This window comes from Martes martes (assembly GCF_963455335.1).
Source record: "Martes martes genome assembly, chromosome: 1".
Lineage (NCBI taxonomy): Eukaryota > Metazoa > Chordata > Mammalia > Carnivora > Mustelidae > Martes > Martes martes.
Genome location: NC_137888.1, coordinates 132,762,039 through 132,783,415, shown reverse-complemented (window position 1 = coordinate 132,783,415; position 21,377 = coordinate 132,762,039). Strand labels below are relative to the sequence as shown.

Below are 21,377 nucleotides of genomic sequence, written 5' to 3'. Positions count from 1 at the left end.
GCATGAATAGGAGTCTACCCAGCTGTAAAAAACGTCCAGCAGGCCATTTACAGGCAACTAGGAAATGTAAATTCTGAGGCAGAAGGGCCGGCCTATTAGGAGTTTCTCAAGGGCTGACAGCTCTCTTACTCTCAGTCCCACCCTGGGGAGGTGGTGGTGGGTGTGAGGGTGAAGTCTCGGTACCAGGTTCCTAAGGCTACAGCTGCGCGCAAGTTGGGGCGCAAGAGAAAGGACAGGGAGAAAGTTTGGGGGCGGGGGTGGAAAAAGCCCTCCCGCGCATGCGTACTGGTAGCCGGCCGGCTCCGCAGAGGGTTTGGCCTGCGGCTCACTCCCCACGTCGTGCCTCACATGGTCCCATAGACTGGGCCCCGAGAGCGGGCGCGTTGCGCGCCCGCGCAGCCTCCAGGCCGGGCGGGCGCCTGCGCACCAGCGTCCTGGGCGCTCGAGCCGCGGGGTTATTAGAGGTGGAGCGCGGGGAGGGCGCGCGGCAGGAGGCGGCCGCCCTTACGGCGCGAGCGTGGTCACGTGGTCGCTGGTCACCGCCGCCACCGCCCCCTCCCGTCCTGTTCTCTTTCTGGTCGGGCCGGGCCCGGCTGGTTCCGCGAGCGCCCGGCAGAGACTGAGGGAGAGAGAGAGAAAGAGGAGGGGAGGAGGAGGAGGATTCAGGGAGTAGGAGCTGGGGAGCCCTTCTGCGCCACAGGTAAAACGAGATGATGATGATGATAATCGTAAAAAAAGCTGAGCCCCCTGAGCGCCTCCGCCTCCCTCCAGTGCAGCCCCACATGCAGTCGCTCCCGCCCTGCCTCCCCCTCTGCCTCTCAGGACCATTCCCGCCTTTCCCAGCGCCGCTGCTGCAGCTGCCGCCGTCTCACGGGAGGGCCTGAGGGTGCTGCTGCTGTCGCCGCGAACGGGTAGTCGCACCGCCCCCGTTTGTGCGCTACCCGGGTCGGCGTGGGGGTTGGGTGGTGGGAGGGCGGCTCCTCTGGCTCCAGGGCGGGTAGGGCGAGGGGGCTGCTTCCTCCAGTCCGCCTGCATTCCCTGCCTCGGGAGGTTGGGGTCTAGGTTGCAAAGCCAGCTGCTGCTGCAAGTGGTCAGAGCCTGGTGTTTGGATTGTGGCTCAACTTCCTACTTGGTAAATTTCCCGTTCCTATCAGCCCTGGGCGGCACGCTTCCTTCCTAGGCCGGAAGCGAAACGGGCCCGGAATCCCCAAACCTTTTAAAATGCAGCTTTTGGACTAGAGAAGCCTTTCGTCTTTGAGGAGAGCAACGTTACCCTGTGTTAGTACGACTTAAGTTTATTCACCTGTAAGAACATGCAAGTTGAGGCCTTTAAGGAAATAAGAAAAACTTTGTGAAAGTTGATCCCTCCTTCCCCTCCTTTTCCTGGAAAAATGAACACAGACTTCCTAAACAATTTTTGGTTCTACAAATGACCTAGAGTTCGTTCAATACCTATTAACTACTTTTAGTTTCAGGAATATGATTTAAAGTTCACACCCTTCAGATTTTTTTTCTGAATAATTTTCGGGAATGAGTTCTGTTTGTCAACTCCGAATTGGACTAAATCCCGAAATTGTAGCGTACAAGTTGCACGGCTTTGGGCCCGATTGCGCAGAGATTTCTAGAACCAGTCATTATTTGTACTTTGTACAACAAAATATAGTACAAGGAAACTGTATATTATTAGTGCGCTGTTGCACAAAATACTGAATTAAAGCAGGTAGTAGTAAACGTAGGCATTGTTGAAAACAAACCTTTGATCACTTACATTCATTTACATGTTAGTCATTTCTCTAAATGAGCTTTTCTGATTCCACGTCTTAGAATTTTCATACTATATCTCTATAAATTCAGATGTAAACTTGAGCATTTTAAATTTTTACAACTATCTGCAGTAGAGTCAAACAAGTGCTTCTCCGTCTTTAATATGCATAGGAATCCCTTGGGGCTCTCCTTTAAAATGCAAATTCTGATTTAGTAGGTCTGTGATGTATCTTGATATTCTGCATTTCTTATAAGTTCCTAGGTGGTGCTGGACAAGGAACAATTCTTGAGTAGCAGGCGTCAATGATTAAGTGCTTTAATTCATCCTGAGTGTAGAGGTGGTTTGAGAGAAAGCAAAAGGCAGGATAACCTGAGAAAGTTCCTCTTAGGGCGGTCCTTTATGAAAGGTGAGCAGGCTATTTGGGATTCCAGAGGAGGGGATAGTAGTTCGGAGTGAGTTGCCCCAGCCTGGAGAAGTGAGGATGCCACGTGTGCATGCTGTGGCCCATATATCACCTGGCCTGTGAATTTTCTGTGGAAGCCTGGTGTATTTCTAGCTGAAGGACTCAGCTATAGGTAGTTGGGTTTTATCAACTTACGGACTATGAGTCCTGTGTTTCTGAACCCGTTGCTGGGATAAAATTTTCTTTTATTAGTGAAAGTATTGAGTGTTTGCTTTTTCTCTCAGATGCAGCCTCAGTTGAGCAATGCATTCCTGAGCCTCGGAAACAAACTTGTAAAGAATTTAGGGTCTCCACCTGCTGAGATTACCCTAAATGGTTTCAGATTTTTTCCCCCCTAATCTAATCAAGAAAATGTAAATTGGAAAGTTGAAAAGTGTCATACTTAACCTCATGCTTTATGTCTATAAAAATGGTTGTACCTAACTTTTTAAAAACTTTATTGAAATGTAACATCAATTGCTTTTAGCACCGTAATTTTTATAGTTTTCATTCTAGGCCTTACTTTGCCATTGTTTCTTCATGTTCTTAAATAATATTTATGACTGTGCTTTTGAAGCACGAAGTGCCAGACACTGTTCTAAGCACTTTATGTATCTTAACTCATATGATGCTCACAACAGTCTTTAAGGAAACTGAAGCGGATAGAGGATAAAAATCCTATGCTAACACAGAGCTGGGGCTCTGGCTGGCTGACTCTGCAGTCCATACTTTAATAAATCTTCTGAATGTAGCTTTTATGGAAGAAAATAAATTAATGATACTTTTCAAAATTCCCTTTTCCTAGTATTGTTGAAAATTATGAGATTTTCTTTCATTTTAAAATCCAGACTTCTCATCTTTTAAAAAATTTCCCCCATCGTATAATGAAAACTTGCCTCAATACTTGTGATCTTTTCTGAATAAGATACTGAAATTTGCAAAGCTTTATTTGTTTGCACCTGTCTGCCAGGCCAATCTCTTTCAAGTCTGTAAGTCACTGTTAAAGGTGAAAGTAGTGTCTGCTTCCTTTTGACTCTGCAAGTTTTTGTTCTCCATTTTTGCCTATGCTTCTCTTCCACCTTCAACCCCCTTTCCCCCTCTATGCATACATAGTAGACTTATCTTGTATTTGTTATCCTAATATTTAGGATTTTCTGCAGGGGGCGATTGGTGGGCCACTGATTTTTTTATTTGACCAGTAAGGACGATAACAATCTAATCATGAGTCACTATTATCATATTTTAACAATGGGAAAGTCATAAGGACAACTTCAGTGTCCTTTTGTCTCTGATCGCTGGAAGCTTTGTCCTGTATCAGCACCAGCCTGAGGAGTGGTGCTTATACGCTTGGTCTAAGACATTTCTCTTAACGTAGACAGATGATTAGAATGGCAGTAGTGTTACAGTGTGTGTACTGGAACTTGAGAAATGAGATTTTGTGGCTGTGGGCAGTTGTGGGAGGAGGAAGTGAGAGGAGAAGGCCTATGGGCTGATTCTAGTAGCATTGATTCTTCATTAACTGGGATAATAATTTGGGAAGCAAGTCAGTATAAGAACAAATCCCTGTTGTAAAGGTTTTCTCAAAGTTCATACTCTGTTGTGATGTCTGTTGTAATGTTATGCTGGTCTGTTACTTAGCCTCATAGTGCCTCAGTTTTCTCAACTTTAAAGTGAGGATGATAATAGTAAGTACCTCAGAAAATTGATTTGAGGATTAAATGAGTATGTTTGTGTGTGTGTGTATGTGTGTGTATATGTATGTATAGTATATATACATATATAATGCTTGGTGTCTGACACATAGGTACTATGGATAATCTACAGTGTGGCTGATCGTATCCACATAACCAAGACTGACTGTATTTGAATGAACTTCATGGGAATTGTTTGGTATTTGGAATTTATTTGGTATGAAGCTGTATGGGCCAACAAAACAAAGTTTGTACTTTTTGGATTAAATACAAAGTTGGTATAGTAATGCTCTTATCCCTTTGGGGGATTAAATATAAATAAATATGGTTTTGCTGCTCAGATCTTTCAAAATAAGGAAGGTAAAGATATAGATATAAAAGAAGATGTTTTTAGTGGTGGTGTGAAAGGATTGGTTTAAAATTTTCTAGTGTAGTGTTGTGAAGCCTAGAACAAGGTCATCTTATTTATGAAGGCTCTTCTGAGTATAACTTTTACCTCCCTCAGCAGACTCCTTTGCTCCCTGAAATAATCCATCTGTCTGTGCATAGTCCAGACCTGATCTACAGCCCCTTATCTAAAACCCAGGGTGACATATGTGTCTCAGAAGTAAAATTTTTGGAATTTAGAGAATTAATATAGGGCATATGCTTTATATCCTGAAACTTCCTGTGGATAGGAACAATCACCCCATAGTTGTACACATTAATTTTCCCAGCAAATTTATACATGTTCACACTAAGTAGAATAAAAAAGACCATAAAAAGCCTCCTGTTAGTTAGGCTGTGTTTTGTTGACAGCTTAGAAAACAGTTTTAGTTTTCAGAGTTTTTTGGATTTTTGGAATTGGAGATAAGGGGTTGGGATCTCTGTCTCTCTTATTTTATATTTTATCATAGTACCTGTCTCTTTGATTAAAAAAAGAACTGGATCATGAGATTTGTGTGTTAACATTTTCTATTTTTAGCACCTGTCATGGGACCTGGCATGCAATAGATGCTCATTAAGTGTCCCCTAGTTTGGATGAAAAACCTCTGAAGATCGTATCATTCAGTTATTGTGCTAAATGTGGTGTCTCTGACTCCATGAAGATACTTAGTAATTGTGGATTTCTAATTTTTCTTGACTCAGTTGCCTAGGGAAGATGATTATTGGATTACTTTTTTGAGACAAAATAGACTGAGGAGATTTGAAAGAGGCATTATAGATGGTTGGCAAATTTTTATAAATTTGTGTTGACAAGAATGCTTATATTTACCTTTTTATGGGTCATGAAGTCTACATTGAGAATGGTTTGCTTTTTATTTATTTTTATTTATTTATTTATTAAAGATTTTATTTAATTGTCAGAGAGATAAAGAGAGTATAGGCAGGCAGAGGCCAGAGGGAGAAGCAGGCTCCCTGAGGAGCAAGGAGCCCGATGTGGGCCTCGATCCTAGGACTCTGGGATCATGACCTGAGCTGAAGGCAGCTGCTTAACTGACTGAGCCACCCAGGCATCCCCGAGAATGGTTTGCTTTTTAAAAATGATTATATTTAGTTTTGTATGATAACTTATGACAGACTAGTTGTGGTATATCTAAAGAAAATGTTGCTGTGTATGAATATCTTGGGTTGAATAATTACAGTATAATAGCTTAGCCTGACATTAGAAATTTTTTTTTCTGTTACAAAAGGTAATGCCTATTGTAAAAATGTTATAAAAACAAATTATCAAAGGTAATGGTCTGCATTATTGGGAATTTCTTCAGTTCTCTTAGGGGTTATGTTGTCTTGAGAAAGGCTGAAAAAAAGAAAAGTCAAATTTGTACTGCAAGTATTAGTTTAGGAAACCGAGTTGCAAATGTTGGTTAGCAACCAAGTTTTCTTACTGTTACTAAACATCTAAGTAAAATAAAAAGGTTGAACTAAAAGCATTTTGGGTCTCTACTTGTAAATACCGATCTTCAAAATAATTAGATCAGGGAGAAGTAAACCCCCCACTTCTTATGTAACCACCTTGGGGAAGGTGAGATGGAACTGCCTTCTGGTGGAGTTGGGTGGTATAGCACTGCAAGAAGACTGAGCCTAAGTTACAGGTCCTGGCTCTAGATGGGTGCATTCTGTTTGCTGGTAATTAGTGGGGATCAGAATGGACCCCTTCAGGTTTCCCAGAATAGGTACCTTTGGAGGTATTCCAGTAGCTACCTTCTAGGAATCCAAGAGGAATTACTAACATTATATCTCTTGCCACCCTGGGGTGAGATGGTGGATTGATTGCCCTGGATTCTTGGTGGGGGTTGGGAGAGAAGGCGGAGTTGGTAGGAGATGGGTAGATGGTACCACTTTCTCTGTGCATTGGTTAAACTAGACTTTTTTTTCTTCATGAAGTCCAGGAGTCTTGTTGTAAGAATACTCATTTTGATAGGTAGGTATGTATGGCATAGGGAGACTTGTGATAAATTGCCTCCTCTGTCCAGTCTTCTTTACTCTTAGTAGTTCAGGGGTTAAATTTTAACTTTTTTACCTGTGCTTTGTGTGTGTATGTGTATTGTAGGTATAAATGGATAAACACGTGTAGATATACCTGTTTTTTAAACTAAAAGTGGGCTTATGTTATTTTATTACTTGTGTGTGTTTTTCCTTTAATATTTTATATTACTAATGATGTTACTCTTCTACACACTTAATAGTAGTTCTATGACTATTTCATTGTGTGAAGGTGCTGTTAGTAGTCCTCCATTCTTGGACACCTGGATTCCTTTCAATCCTTATATGACAGGCAGTGCTACACTGAACATTATTGTAGCTAATGTTCCTTTGTGCCTATGCATTATGATTTATTTAGGAAAAATTGTTCTGAGTGGAATTATTAGTAGATCCAAAGATATGCCCATGTTTAATAGTTTTGAAACACATGACCAAATTGTACCACTTTACCCTTAACTACAAAGCTGAGAGGTCCTGTACTTGCGGTTATTGGGTATCTTCATCTTTATTTTATTTGGGCTTTATTTGGGCATACTTGACTTTATACCTCCTCCTCTTCTGCCTTCTTATAGACTTTAACATTTATGTAGTTAAATCTTGTTCTTCCTTTATGAATCTTGTAGGCTTTTCCTATCTTTTGTTTATATAGTTATTAATTTATATTTTAAACTATTTTCATAGTTTCAGTTTAAAATTTTGAGTTTACAGTTATTCCAGAACATGGTTAGTTGTGTAGTGTGAAATAGAGGATACTAAATTTTTAAGCTTTTGATTAGTTTTCTCAGTACTACTGAATGAATGATTTATTCTTTCTGTATGTATATCAGAAATTTTATCATTTTGTCTTCTACTCAGCCCCACTGTGTTTTATTTGTTATTGGTGGAAATGAGATTTTTCTCCGTGTGTGTGTGTTTTCTACCTGACTATTGCTGGTCAATAGAAGAACCATTGATATTTTGTGGGTATATTTTGTAATTAGTCACTTTCTGAATCTATTTATTATAACTGGTTTTCAGTTGATTGTCTTACATTTTCCAAGTAGATAAGCATACCATCTGATATCAGCCATTTTTGTAGAGGTTTTTTTTTTTTTTTTCATGATTAATTTTCATTTGTGGAAGCTGTGTTGGAATGTTTTTCTTAATTTCATTGACTTGAAATACGGTGTTTTGATATGGTGTCACTGTGAATTGATCTACTCAGTTCTAAGAAGGATTTAAAAATATTTGGAAACCACTTCACCAAGTGATCTCTCTTATGGATTAAATGTGTCCCCCCAAAATTTGTATGTTGAAACCCTGCTCCCTCATTCTCCCATGTGATGGTATTAGGTGGTGAGACTTTTGGGAATTACGATTAGGTGAGGTAATGAGGGTGGAGACCTCACGAATGGGATTAGTGCCATTATAAGAGTCAAGAGAGTGCTTCCTTTCTCTGGCAAGTAAAGATACAATGAGAAGTCAGCAGTCTGCAGCCTGGACAAGGACCTACAACCAGAACTTGACCTTGCTGGCAGCCTGATCTCGGAGTTCAGACCCCAGAACTGTGAGAAATCAATTTCTGTTGTTTATAAGCCTTTCCGTCTATGGTACTTTGTCATAACAGTCGGAACTGATAATCTCTAAATTCAGAAGTTTTGTGATTCTCCTTTTATGTCAAAATACTCATGGTAATACACAACACTCTGGTACTTTAAGTTAAAGGACTTGCAGCTTCCTTCTAAATTGTGGTTGTCTAGCTGTACTGCCCAAACAATTATTCTGAGGTTTTACATTTTCATCTCCTTAGAACTTGAAGATTTCTTTCTTTGTGATTTGGCAGAAATTAAAAGGGAATACTGATAGACTACAGAAATCAAACTGTGCAATATTGGGTTTATAGCTCTGCAGTATCTCAGGTATCATGATTTTCTTTCTCTGATCAGGTAGTATAATTTTCCAGTTTTATGGTGAATTTTCTTTTCAAGCTGTGGTCTTGCTGTGGTCTACTTAAAGTTCTCCAAACGAAATTATGTAATTGTCAGAATGGAGTGTAATGGAAGCCATTGGGAAGTGCTATCACCAGGAAGCAATGAAGATAGGACAAAATAGGAAAGGTAGGGATGGGGAAGTGCCTGGATGTATCTCTTTTTCCTCTGCCCCCTTCTACTCTCTGGTTATCCTTTTGTACTTCTTTGCCCTTCTAATGATTTTCTGGCTTCCTATTTATTCTTCAGATGCACTTCATTTTATCTTTAAGAGAATAGCTCCACTACCTCGTTTCTGCTCTGGTCATGCTTACAGAATCTTTCCCCTGGTCTGTGAAGTAGTCCTGAGCAGTCCCCTAATTTCCTTCCTTTTTGTCACTAAAACTGCCTGCATAATGGTGAGAACCAGTGGCCATCACCCATCCTGCTTTACAAAGGGTGTGGCAAAACATTGATTAAACTTGGGTTTCCTCATAATGTAATACCACTGTTCTGGAAGCATTAATACAATTAGAGATACTTTATAAAGATAAATTGTAAGAGAATTGTGAATAATATCTGAGTGACTGAGGAGATAGAGATTAATGTTATAAGGAGAGAAAAAGCTCCTGAAGAGTCTATAATCTTAGATCTCCAATCCCGATTCTTTTGTGAGCTTTAGACCTGTGTATTTGGTTGCTTGTTGGATAACTATACTTTTGATGGCCCACAGACTGCTCATGTTCATAACATCTGCAACTGAATTTACCATCTTTTCTTATAAAAGCTATTGCCCCTCCCACATGAAATAGCTCCAGTGGATGACTCCACCATCTTTCTGGTTGTTGAAGCCAGAACCCTGATAGACACCTTTTATTCCCCAAATCATCATGTAATGGCATCAGTCTCAGTGGATTGTTGAGTCTTGAGTCCATTGTCTCTTTATGCCCACTACTCCTACTCTGGTATATCATCTCCAGATCATCTTCTTTTTCCTTTGTCTCTGTAGGGTTTTCTGACTGGTGTCCCAGGATCCAGGTGATCTTTATGAGCTCTCAGCTGATTCTCTTACTCTATAGCTTAAAACCTTTCAGTACCCTTCCATCACATTGCTCAGTCTTGTGTCTCCTTCTGCCTCCCGTATGATTTCATTATAAAACACTGAAATCTTTGAGTTTTTGGAACTATTTAGGATTTTGCTTACCTCAAGTCTGGAAAAATCTATCTCTTGATTTTACTAACTCTTGTGAGGTCCTAGCTGAAATATCACTTTTCTACAGAGCGTCTTACACCACTGAGTCTGTGTTGTCCTTTCGTGTCTGGCCAGATATGCTGTACTATGACATAACATTTATTATGTATTATAACTGTCATTTTACCTAACAGTGTTTGTCCCGCTTCTGACTGCTCTGTTACCACCAAAACCATGTATGCCATCTTTGCGCATACTCCTGAAGCTGTGACTATTAAAAGTAGATGTTCCATACCATGTACTGTTTTAAATGCTGAATATATAGCAGTAAATAAGAGACTGTTCCAGTTATTGACTGCTGTGTGATTAAACCCCCTCCAAAACTTAGCACCTTATGACAACAGTAATATTTATTTACTCATGATTTTATAATTTGTATCGGATTTGGTAGGGTTAGTTGATCTCTGTTTCGCTTGGTGTAGGCTCACTGGAGGTTGGAGTTTCCACTTCCAATATGGCTCATTCACGTGGCTGGCAGTTGATTCCGGATGCTGTCTGGGAGCTAAACTGGGGCTGTTGATCAGAGCACTTGCGTGAGGCTTCTCCATATGGCCTGGGTATGAGTGGTGGGTTCTGAGTATGAATGTCTCAAGAACAAGCATTCTAAGAGGTAGAAGTAGAAGCTGACAATCTGATGAACATTAATTCTGCTTTATGTTATTTGTAAAACTGCTCTGTTATTGGTTAAACAGCCTAGAGTCAGTGGGAGGAGAATTAAACTCCATCTCCTGATGAAGAAAATAACAAAGAATGTGTGACTCTTTCATCTGTTATACAGACCTAAAAAACCAAAAAAGTCAAACTGCAAAAATTATTGAATGAGTTAAATCTTACCTATACTTTTAACCTCCCAAGAATTATGATAGTATATCATATCATCATGATCCCAAGAATCATGATAGTATATCACTAATTAAAACATAAAGTGAAATTTTAAAAAAGTAACGTCTGTTCCTACCCTAACTATATGTTTTCTCTGTTATTTGTATAGTTCCAGAATTTTTAGGTTTTAATTGTGCATGTAACTCCTAATTTTAACCAGTTTTGTGTTGTTTTCTTATTTTTGTTTTTATAAGTCTTATGCAGTGATGTTATTACTCAAGTATATTACTAGAAATGGGATTATTATTTGTGTGTGTGTGTTTAAGAAATGGAACTATTATATAAAGGGAATACATAATTTAGATTTTGATTCTTATTGCCAAATGGCCTAATAGAAAGATAGTGTTAATTTATACCCTAACTTTAGTGCAGACTATAAATTATATTTGCCCGTAACTTGCTACCAGAAGGTATTATAAATCATTGCTTTTGGCTAACGTCTTGGCATAGATTGATAGATTGCTTTTATGTTATTGTTTTAATGCCTTTTTGGGTTTTAGTTGTTGATTTTCAAGAGCTCTTTGCATATTCTAGATGTTAACTCTTTGCCTGTTATATATAATGCAGATATTTTCAATTTTGTCTTTTAATTTTGCTTATGCATTTTTAAAATTCTTACAAAGAATTATTAAATTTTTATGTAGTTCCACATATTAGTCTTTTTCTTTACTATTGTATTTCTTGGCAGAAATAAGATTAAACTCGGGCGCCTGGGTGGCTCAGTGGGTTAAGCTGCTGCCTTCGGCTCAGGTCATGGTCTCAGGGTCCTGGGATCAAGTCCCGCATTGGGCTCTCTGCTCGGCAGGGAGCTTGCTTCCCTCTCTCTCTCTCTCTGCCTGCCCCTCTGTCTACTGTGATCTCTCTCTGTCAAATAAATAAATAAAATCTTAAAAAAAAAAAAAAAAGAAATAAGATTAAACTCAGTTCCTTATTCGTCATCTTTTTACCACTTTGGCTAATCTTCCGATAGCTTCAGATACAGAATTTTTATATATTATACATGTGTCTGGTGGAGAAAAAAAAGTTAATAGACTAATAAATTCCATAGCATTTATACAGATATGTAGGGAATTAATTTCAGAATCTATCCATCTCTTAATGGTCTTATAATATAATGGAATTGATCTGTTTCGGGATTTGGGAACATTCTATCCCAGATTATACCCATTAATCAAGCTGAATAAAGAGGAGTTGTTACACAGTGTTCAGTTTTACCCACAAAATAAAACTTTTAGTGATTGAAATAATAAAAATGTGAAATCTATTAAAATTGAAAATAAGGTAATATGATCAGCTGTAGTATATAGATAAAGTAATTCCTTGAAAAGATATAGAAATGCTAGAAATCATTTTCCTTAGGAACAAACATGATAGTGAGAAATTACCAGGTCAAAATGTACATGAAAGCAGGAATTTAGAGAAGCAGGATATTAAAACTGCTTTTCCTTTGAGAATATTAGCCACGTTCTAGGAAACTTTTACTTTAGTTTTGAGGTCCTCACAAAGCACAGGGTGTAGAAATTAAAGCCCATACATGCCCAGGGAGGGGAGTCTAATAGGATATTCTTTCCCTATAAAACTGGACTCCAAAAGAGCTATGGTCAGAGAGTATGGTTAAACCAAGATTAAAACTCTTCTTATGTTCTTGCTTACAGGAGGCTGTAAGAATATTTGCTTTGGACTTGAAAAAAAATATCTGTTCCTAAGAAGTTATAACCATAGGCCTTCCTTTGCAGCTCAAATTCAGTGTTGCCTGGTCTGACAGAACCTCAAATTGTGAATTTGAAGGTGGTTCTAGGTGCTGGGCAGAAGAAATGAAAGTCCTCTCAGGTTGAATACATTTTTATCTTTGGTCCTAGGAAATTCCCATAAACATTTTTCTAAAGAATTATCTCACAATAAAATATAGCCAAGCAAACAAGGAGATAAAGTACTATGCGTAGGAAGCAGCAGAAGCAGTTGACAGGAATGAACCCACAAAAACTTCAGATTTTGGTTTAGCAGACAGAGATGATAAAACAACTGTTTGTTAGGTTTACAGAAAGGTAGAAAATATCTGCAGGCAATCAGAAACTTGGGAGATTTGAAAAAGACCTGAACAAAACTTACAGAAATAAAAAGTATAGTAATTACAATGAAAAACTCAATAGAGGGGTTCCTGGATGGCTGAGTCAGTTAAGTATCCTAATCTCGATTTTTGGCAGGTCATGATCAGGGTTGTGAGATCGAGCCCCATGTTGGGTTCTGTGCTCAGTGTGAAGTCTGCTTATCCCTCTCCCTTTGCTTCTTCCAGTCCCCCGCTTGTGTGTGTGTACACTATGTCAGATAATAAAATCTTAAAACAAAATAAAAAACTCAGTGGATGTGGTTAGCAGTAGATTAAATACAACTAAAGAGAACCAATGAACTGGACATAAATTGTTCAGAATGTAGAATAGAAAGATAAGGAAATGGGTAAAAGGAAAGATTACAGTATAGGACAAAGAATGAGAAGGTCTAACAGTATTTCGTCAGTTTTCTAATTGTAGAAGGGAGAAATTATAGGAAGGGAAGCAGTGTTTGAAGCATTTTTCAGAGCTGAGAAAAACACCAGTCCACAAATTTAAGAAATTCTGAGAATTTTAAGTACACATCTAGACACATCATAGTAACGGAGAACACAGAAACAGAATATTTTAACAGTTGGCAGAGAACAAAAGATGGATCAGGTTTGAAGGAGCTGTAGTGGTTACACTGACAGCTGACTGCTCAGGAGCAGAAATGGAAGCCCGAAAACAGTGGGATAATATCTCAGTGTGGTGGGAAGAAGTTGCTGACATAGTATTCTAAAACTAATGAAAATAACTTCCAGGAAGAAGGGTGTAATAATGACATTTTCAGATGGATCTGTAAGAAAGTCTTCCGTGAAGAAATATATAGATTTGTTTTTCTGGTTGATCCTAGTATTTAGGATGGAGACTTTTAACATAACCAATTTTGAGCTTCTTAGAAGCTGTTGTGTTTCTTAGAAGGTTGTTGTGTTGACACTTGGTAAACAGAACTACTCTTTGGCAATACTTCTACCAATATATTCCAACTTTTTGGATCTTTGATCTATTTAGAATCTTCAGTATTGTTGTAAGAAGTCTTGTGGTAATTAATGCATGCCTTTAAGTCTTGCTGAACCAGTGATGCAATTTTTAATATTCATATTTGAAATGATTTCAGTCAAACCAAGAAGAATTTGGAGGAAATTGTGTCTTGGTGTTTGCAAAAATAATTCACGTAAATTACTTTATTCTCCTTTCCCAGTCCTGAATATAAATTTCTGTAGGAAAAAAAGAGTGGGAGATACTTTTAAATCCATGAACAAGGTTAGCATAAATGTGAGTCTACAGTGGTGGGAAGAGCACACAGACCTTAAAGTTGATTAGATGGACTTGGATTAGAATCTGGTTCTACCATTTAGTAATTCAGTCTTGATGATGTGACTTAAACCTTCTGATGCTTAGTTTTCTCATTTGTAAAATAGGGATACTTTGCAAGTGTATAATACAGTGAGGAATAGAGTAATGTTTGTAAAAAGCACTGAGTACAGTTCTGTGACTCTTACTGGGTTCTGAACTAAATGTTACTAATGAGTAACACAGATAAGTGAATTGAATCTGGCAAGGAATTTGAAATTGTTTTCTATACAAGTGATCTTAAAGAGTTAGTCATACTTTTAGTGTTGGAGAGTCATAGACACTGATGATAATATTTTTTGAAGTTCAGAAATTGTCAGAATGTGGCTTCACTTACTGATTTGGTGATTAATTTTGTACCAGATCAGCTGTGTATGGTGCGTACAAATTAGACAACTTTGCATTCTTCATGGCAGGTAACAGGGAAGGTGAAATCAGTGACTTTCTTTAGAAAGTTAAAAAGATTGCTATACATTCACACTATATATATATATATATATATATCTTTCTCTGTGTGTGTATATATGTATTTCTGTGTCCTGAGGTTGAAGTTCTTGATGACAGTTAATTTATGGTAAACCTGAATATTTTAGTAATTTGGTCCATAAAATGTTTATAAAGAATGTGCTTAAAAACTTCACTGTGCTTTTCAGAAATTAAAGAAATTTGTTGGCCTCCAGTAATTTAGAGTAAGAGCCATCAGAGCACTCTAATTATTGCTATTTGAATTGGGAATCTGACTTCTTTATAAAATATTTAGACCTACATTTTCCTTTCTCTCTCTTTTTTCCCCCTCTTTTTGTTGTTTGTAGTCCAGATGTGATATAGAATCTTTTATAATGTTGAGCTGAGAGCCCGATGCGGGGCTCGATCCCAGAACCTTGTGATCATGACCTGAGCTGAAGGCAGAGGCCCAACTCACTGAGCCACCCAGGCGCCCCTAGCTGATTACATTTTTAAACCATCCTTCTTACAGCAAACTTTAAAAATTATATAATGAAGACAATTCAGGAGTTTTTATTTTTGGAACTTGACATTTTTAGAATGTTGGTTATAGTAATATGTTACATTTGTAGCTTTTGAGTTTATTCAAGTTATAAAGACAATGACTAAAAACAAATTAGGCATTTCTTATCTTTCAAGAAGTTCTAGGATCGCCAGTCAAATACTTTGAAAATGGTTTGGGTAAAGATAGTGACAAAACTTTAAGTAGAATCACAAATGCTTCCTATTAAACATGTAAGTTTTAATTTTCTTGATTTATGTGAGATACTCATGTGATGCAGTAATTGAATAGTAGCAGATTTTTGTGCAGTTAGATCATGTGATACTGGTATTCTTCCAGTGCTGCTTTTGATCTTAGAGGTAATCCCTTGTAATCACAAACTTTAAAGAACCTTAAGATTATACTTTCTAAGCTGATATATTTTGCATTAGTAAAAATATATAGGATTAGAGAAGATACTGTATGAAACGCATGTAGACATTTTTTTTCTTGTTTACATTTGACTTTGTATTTCATATTTTGAGCTTTGGTTGTTTATAGTCTACAGGCTGATAATTTCTTTTTAACTAGTAGTTGTACTGTGTGAAAAATTATAGGTTAAATTTGAATGAGCCCTGTTTTGTCTTTCATCTTTTCCAATCTTTTATATTTTGAAAATGAGTGTTATTTCATGATATCAGACTCTTTGTGAATCAAAGCCATTCTTCATAGGAAGAGAAATTGTTACTATAGTTTTAAGCCAGGATTTATTCATGTCTTTTTAGTGCTCTAGTTTGACTTTTTTGCAGAACTGAAGAGGTTTGTAGGTATAATTACATGTTCGCATTTTACAATACTATTAAGAACACTGATAGGTTAAAAAAAAAAGTAATTTAGGTGTTTTTTAAGTTCATCTAGTAGTCCATTAAAAAATAACACTAGCCTAATGTAGGCTTTTCTAGTTAGTAATGACTGCTTATATAAAATAATGATGATGATTTCACTGGGTTGCTTTTGTGGTGTTTTACTGAGAAAACATTCCATTTATGACATGCTAAATAATATTCTGTGTTTTTAGTGGAAATCCATAGTCTCTTTGTAGAATTTCTCCGAAAGCTTTCATTTGAAACATTGTGGTATTTTTAGTCTTGAATCATAATTATCTTTTATTAAGCAGATACACATGAAATTATTCAGAAATCATTGCAGTTTTAAGATCAGTGAAAAGTTTGGTGAAAACAAGTATTTTTATAATTAGATTGATTATATTAATAAAATTTCAAAGTTTAATGATAACAAGGAATTCTTGTTAATATTGTTAGCTGCAATGATAACTGTGGTTATGTAAGAAAGAATCTGTTTTTTTTTTTTTAATATTTTCTAAGTAAGTAGGGTCTAAAATGACAGCAGGTTTGGGATAGATAAGTAATTATAGCAACATTTGATAACTTGTTGAGTCTGGGTCATGTGTCTATAGGGGTTTGTGATTTTATTTTCACTTTTTAATATATGTTTATAAAGTCTTATATTAAAAATTAGAGTTTACCAGTGGTTAGGGGAGGGGAAGCAGGGAGTTACTGCTTTAATTGTACAGAGCTTCTATTTGGAATGATGTAAAAGTTCTGAAAATGGAAAATGATGGTGGTACCATTGTGAATGTACTTAATGCCACCAAATTACACAATTAAAAATGGCTAACATGGTAAATTTCATGTTCTGTATATTTTACCATAATGATAAAATGTTAGTTTGTTGTAAAAATAATTCCCAAGAATTATACTTTAGGGATGGAGGTATGTAGTACCTTTCATCTTTATTTTTCTTTTCTCACTGACTTTTTTCTCCTTTAGTTTGGAAAGAAACAAGAAGGAAAAATGCCCCCATCATGTCAGCACTTTCTTAATGGGGTTGGGTTCTAGAGTGGCGTTCTAATAGCATGTTAGTGATTTATGAGATCAGTTTAGTGGGTTGCTTCCAGCATTAAAACAAATTAGAAAATATTTGGTGCATTGTGTATAGTGAGTGTAAATATGGTTATTAAATTTTTCTTTCAGTTGTATAACATGTATATGTATGCTGAGTTGTGATGTAAACTGTATTCTCTCCGTGGAGTAGGTATTTTTTAGAAAGGAATAATATCAACATTGAGGTTATGGGTTGCTGCATATTAACTAGAAAGCAGATGTCAAACTTTTGCACAAAGGGGCTAGAATAATAACTCAGATTTCATGAAATTTTAAGACATTAATCAGACAACTAGGAGGAATAATTAAGCAAGATGATCTGACAAGGCTAGTCTATCAGCATATGATGATAAGTAAAATGTACAAAATGAGCGGAGTAGGTTGTCTGGTAGCTTGGGGAGGCTGATCTCATTTTTGAACTTCTGTATCAGTGAGAAATTAATTGGTAATTACGAAGTTTTCTAGTAGGTTTTCTCTATTATTTGCAGATCTTCACACATAGTTGATGCTCTTTTTAGTTATACAAGTATTATTTATGTAAAAAACGTGTGGGAGTTTGATAATATTAAATATGATTTAAAATATTGGCTATAGATTGTCATGTCATTTTAACCTTTTTTTTTTTTTTTTTTTTTTTTTAATCTTTGGTTCATTTTTAGCTTTAAGTCCCCCACAGGGAACAATTTCCAGAGAAAGCAAGGGAGAACCAGGCTTTAGAGCTAGATAAGACTAAACTCAAATTTTACTTCTACTAGTTGCTGGTTAAGTTGCTTGGAAAAACTATGTAACCTTTTTGGGTTTTCATTTCCTCACTGTGACATTGCCTTGGGGTTTCAAGTAAAATGAGGTGATTTATGTAAAATGACTGGTAGTGTGTAGTTACTCAGGAAATGCTTGTTGTTGCTAATGTCAGGTCCCTTTTCCTTCACATATCTCATTCTTCCAAAGTCTGTAATCTTAAATTGATCTTTTGCTTTAGTTTGGGAGATTATTGTATAATACCTTTCTATGGTGATCTAGAACAATTTCAGTGATTAAGACATAGTCACAAAGTAAAACTAAATAATAGATGTTTTCTGTGCTTTAGGAGTGTTTCATTTCCTAAATTGTTTTATAGATGGTGAATGGTTATTGAGTTATTTTATTAGACTAGTTCTACTTAGGGAATTTCATGTAGTAATTATATGAAAGGGAAATTGAGAGGTCCTGTAAAAATCATTTGTTAACACTGAACGCTTTACACTTGTGCTCTTATTTATATTTAAAGCAGTTCTTTTCACTTTAACATTTTATGATGTCTTAAACAATTTATGAGATAAGATTAATGGTTAAAGGTATGTCTTTTAACTGATTAGTCTAGTTGGATTTGTCTTGAAAAAGGACTGAATTTTGTGGATTTGAATAAGTCACTGACAGGAGGTCTTGAACATTTTTTTCCCTCCGAACAGATGTCTTGGCCTGCAGTGACTCCAACTCCCATAATCCTTCCAATTTTCTCCTCTACCAAATAAGTTTTTAAAAAGTGACATTTTTATTATAAGTGATTGACTTAATTCAGGCAAACATTGCAGCTGAGGGAAGACTTCATTCCAGTGAGGAACACTTTGGTATGAATAAAATGTTAGATTCTTTATTTTTACTTTATGAATTTAATGCATGGTTCCCTTTTGCCCCACTCCCCCACCCTGTATTCAAAATAATAATTTTGTGTAATAAGTTTTCTTCAAGATTAAAGTTTTCGTGCTCTCGTATGCTGAGGTATTGCACTGTCTGATACATTTTATTTTAAATGACATTTAAAAACAGAAATCAGTCAGTATTAATCCAGAAAATAGTAACCACAGTGTGTCTTTCAGCAGAGGAAAATTAATTCAGGAACTGGTTGTACAGGTAATTGCTGAGAAGCCTATTGGGACTATGAGACAGCCAGATATTAATAATACCCAGAGACTCTGATATCAGTAGGGCTTGGGGGAAGGTGAGAAAAGCTGGTATTGTCCGAGTTTAGAAGCCAGAGCTATGTGGTGGAGCTAGAGCCATAGCTAGGGCTTCATGATAGGAGCTGGTATGTCAGAGGGTGGGACTGTGTGGAGGGAACTGGAGTTATGGAAGAGATAAAATTTCTGCCAAGGATGTGTCAGGGAGTGGGGAGAATGGAGGAGAAATACTCTGGCTTCTTCCTCTTTTGCTTTCTATCACTTGTCACTTCCTATTGGCCAAATCTCCCTGGAAACCAAAGGGAAACCAGTTTGCCTGTGATACAGAGCAGTACAGGCTTACCTGGGGAATGGATCTGAAAGCCTTTATTATGTTGTTAGTGTATGATATTCATCAATACCCCTGTGCTCCTATGTAGTATTAGCTATTAAGAAGACTTACCTAAACAACAACAAAAACCAGCCAACAGCAAAAAAAAATCCTTTCAGTGTTTTTTTTTTTTTTCCTTCCTCCTCCCCTCCCCCCTCCCCCGACAATGGAAAGAAAGAATTCTTGAAAACCAGTATTATGGTTAGTATTTCAGTTCAGTAAAAACACTTCCTGAGTGGCACTATTTAGGTAAATAAGCTATGAAGTGGAAAACACTTGGTTCTTGGTATTGTGGTTCTCATAGTTTACTGGGAGAAACTTTTTAAAATTTATTTTTAAAAGATTTAGAGAGAGCATGCATGTGTGCAAGTGGCAGGGAGTGGTGGATGGAGAGGGAGAGAGACTCCTGAGCTGACTCCCTGTTGATTATGGAGCCTGACACGGGGCTCAGTCCCACGGTGCTGAGATCATGACCTGAGCTGAAATCAAGAATCAGTTGCCCAACCGACTGAGCCACTCAGGTGCCCCTAGAAGAAACTTTTAAAAACAGGGATAGTTTTAAAATTTCAGTAGGATGTGTGTTAAGTTAGAGAGAGGGGACATGTTTTTTGTAGGAACTCAAGGGAGGAGTTGTGAATCTAGTCTTGTATTTTTGGAATGTTCTCAGGAGTCGGGAAACTTGAAGCTTTAAAGGACTTGTCAGAACTGGTAAAGGCGAGTGGAAGGGAAGCTGCTGGAAGGAGGAGAAGCTTGAGCAAAGGCTTAAAAGCTTGAAAAAACTTAAGGCACATGCAAGAAATTTCAGTTACTGTCGGTGGAACTTCAAGTTTGACTCATAAAATGGGTCTGGGGTGTCAGGGAGAGGTCAGGTTATTTTTATTCTCAAGCTGTTAGGGAGCTGTGGGAGGGCTAGTGAAGTGGCCTGATAAACTTTGTTGTAGCTGTCCTTTTCCCCTTAAGTGTGAAAGGTGGGTTCAGGAGGGTGTCATCTAGAGGTGGGAGACCTAAGAGAATATTACACTGGTCTAGGCAATAGAGGAGTAATGGACATACACTCTTCAAAGGTGGCCTTATGTCTCTTAGTCATTCACTTCATTTGAGTTCCTCTTGGTACCAAGCTTCTCAATCCATGCTCCATGTTAATATACCCTTCTTTTCTGTTACTTGAAAATTCGAAGTAAATCATATGACTTTTAAAATAAAGAAGTGGGTGAAGTGTTGTTTTGTTTTCAAGTTATACATATGCCTCTTTGGATACTCTGTTGTTTGTTCTTTTTGAGAATCCTAGAGTTAGAAACAGGAGTAAATCACAGACTCTGCTCTCTAGAAGCAGTCCTAGAATACACTCACTAATCTTGCTCTAGTAGGGTTTGCTGGAGAAGGGTGCCTTGTTCTAGAGCCAGCTTATTGTTGTTACTGAAGTGTTATGGGTTGCAGCAATTTCCTGTAGAAATTTACTTGAAAAAAATTTCCTGTATTCCCTAATGTAGTTTCAGATATTGAAGAGTGACAGATTTGCAGTATGACATTTAATTTTAGTAAATATATCTTTAAAATACCAAAATCCTGCATTTGAATATGATCCACTTTACACATTGATTTTAATGTATACTCTGTAATTCTGCTAATGAATGTGACTTAGACGTTATTATTAGTGCTTTTTTCTTTTTCTTTCTTTCTCTGGTCTGGTTGTCTTTTTCAAACTCTAGTGAGACTGCTACTATATAATAGATGAGCAAGACAGTTCTTGTCACCATGAGGCCTATAATCTAATGGGAGGTGGTCAGTGGACATTAATTCATTATACAAGACCTGAGAAATAAGTAAAAATCCAGACACTGTATTGAGGGAATTAAGAGGAAGAAGATATTTCCTGTATTTTACTGTATGTAAAGCATGTATTTCCCCCATTTTAGCATTTCTAAAATTGACAGATGTCTTAAAATTTGATAGCATCTTAAACTTGAGAAAAAGTATATTTTTAGAGAATAATAAAGGCATGTAGGTTTTAGAGGACAAGGAATTTAGTTACGTTGGACAAAGTTCTAAGAAAAAGCACCTGGGCAAGAAAGCCATGATATGCTAAAGTAATGGTAAGTGCTTTTGGGAGGCTGACATTTTTAGTGCTCAGGAATGACATAAGAAGAAGTGACATTAGGTATGTGGGTTGAATTCACTTTATAAAAAGTTTCGAATATAAAGCTGTGGAGAAGGGGAATTTTATTCTGTAGTGA

At 37.2% G+C, this 21,377-nt stretch overlaps 1 protein-coding gene across 2 annotated transcripts in view; it reads left to right on the top strand.

Moving 5' to 3' along the window:
* The first annotated feature begins 461 nt into the window (after positions 1–461).
* TBC1D5 (TBC1 domain family member 5) overlaps positions 462–21,377 on the top strand; it is a 543,265-nt gene continuing 522,349 nt past the window's right edge. Inside the window, exon 1 of one of the 2 annotated variants that reach the window (XM_080807878.1) lies at positions 462–700. The gene's annotated coding sequence lies outside the window, so the exon portion shown is untranslated. The remainder of the gene's footprint in view (positions 701–21,377) is intronic. The other variant, XM_080807881.1, reaches the window with a different exon arrangement.